The sequence below is a fragment of the Octodon degus genome, unplaced genomic scaffold (assembly GCF_000260255.1).
Source record: "Octodon degus isolate 3935 unplaced genomic scaffold, OctDeg1.0 scaffold00013, whole genome shotgun sequence".
Classification (NCBI taxonomy): Eukaryota; Metazoa; Chordata; class Mammalia; order Rodentia; family Octodontidae; genus Octodon; species Octodon degus.
In genome coordinates this window covers 23,892,185-23,893,756 of record NW_004524589.1, presented here as the reverse complement: position 1 = coordinate 23,893,756, position 1,572 = coordinate 23,892,185, and positions in this window count along the sequence as shown.

Genomic DNA, 1,572 nt, shown 5'->3' with positions numbered 1-1,572 from the left:
GATTTCTAGTTGTGTTTGGCCACAGAGCCGACAGCAGCATCCTGGGATGACCCATCTGGTCTCTTGAAAAGAAGTTAAAGCTGGATTCTCAAAAGAAAAAAAAATGGAGCAGGGAAAAAACTCTTATGGAGAAACTGGAATCATGAATAAAAGGACTGAGGAAAGCATGGATGGACAGAAGTATAGACAAGATCAGGATGTAAGTCACTACAGGGAATGAAGATCCTGAGTAAATCAGTAAGGAAGGAAATGCATGAAAAGAGAACTGAGAAGGAAAATACAGGGCTGAGGAGATAGCTCAGCTGCATAAATGCCTGTTTAGAAAACAAAAATACATACTTTTCTATCAAGCAATTGTCTCAGTTACTTTTCTCTCATTGCTGTGACAAAATATTCAACACCAAACATTACAGAAGGAAAGCTTTATTTAGCCCACAGTTTGTTGAGGTTTCTGTTCATAATCAACCAGCTCCAAGGCAGGGTGGTCATTCTTGGTGGCTGAAGACAGCAAAGGCAACAAGAGCCAGAGGGAGAAGTGACACTGTATGCAGGCTACCCATGCTTGGGTGTATATAGCACACACACCACCAGTCCCACAACCAGACCATGGAGAAATCATAAGCACTACAATCAGCTGTCTCTGAAAAGCCCACCCCTTATGATGCTTTGGTGGGCGGCATCCAGACACAAACCCCCCAAAACAATTATGCCCATAGGTGTCTTTGATGGAATTATTTCCTGTGAGGAAGTGTGTGCTTATGAATAACAAACTACTATTAATCATGATTAGAAATGAGAAGATGGAGGTCAGAGTTGTAACTAACACTTAAATTTGCATGTTCACATATATATGTTGAATTTTTACTTGGCAGAGAGACTAGTAAAAGTCAACCAAAATAAAACTAAAATAGTGAAAAACTAGGGTGAATTTTTAGAGTTTTTATTCATACCATATTGAAATGAAAAAGATAACACACGTTCATTCTTGTATTTGATCTCTCCATTCCACAGCACAATTGGCCACTATCTTCTGGTCTTACTTGTTTAAAGATTATAGAATTTTGACAAAGTCAGCATTTAAAGTCTGTGCCTTCTACGTAAATCTTGTTCACCAGCACAAAATGGAGATCAGAAAATACTGATGAAGGAAACTGATTGTCATTAGAAGGAGCAGCCTGTAATACATACCTTTTTAATTTCAGTTCTTAATGTACGGAATCACCAGGGAATAAAATTATAAGTTTATCTCTAGCCTGTAGGATTGTAAGGGAGAACAATGAAAAAGTAACAAGATGGAATGAGTTGATAATTTAATAATAACAGTGTGAGAATATGATAAAACCACAGTATCTTATAGTCATATTTTAACTTGGTTCTATATTCAAACTTCGTTTAAAAAATGAAGCATAATTCAAAGACTCAACTTTATTCAATTTCTTTCAGTTCTGTCCAACTCATCTTGATTCAACTCAATTAACTTTTGTTTGGGAATCCAAAAGTCACATCAAATGTTGAGCAGAACTGATTTTTCTTCCAAACACAAATTATGTCATGACTACATTAGTACAATAT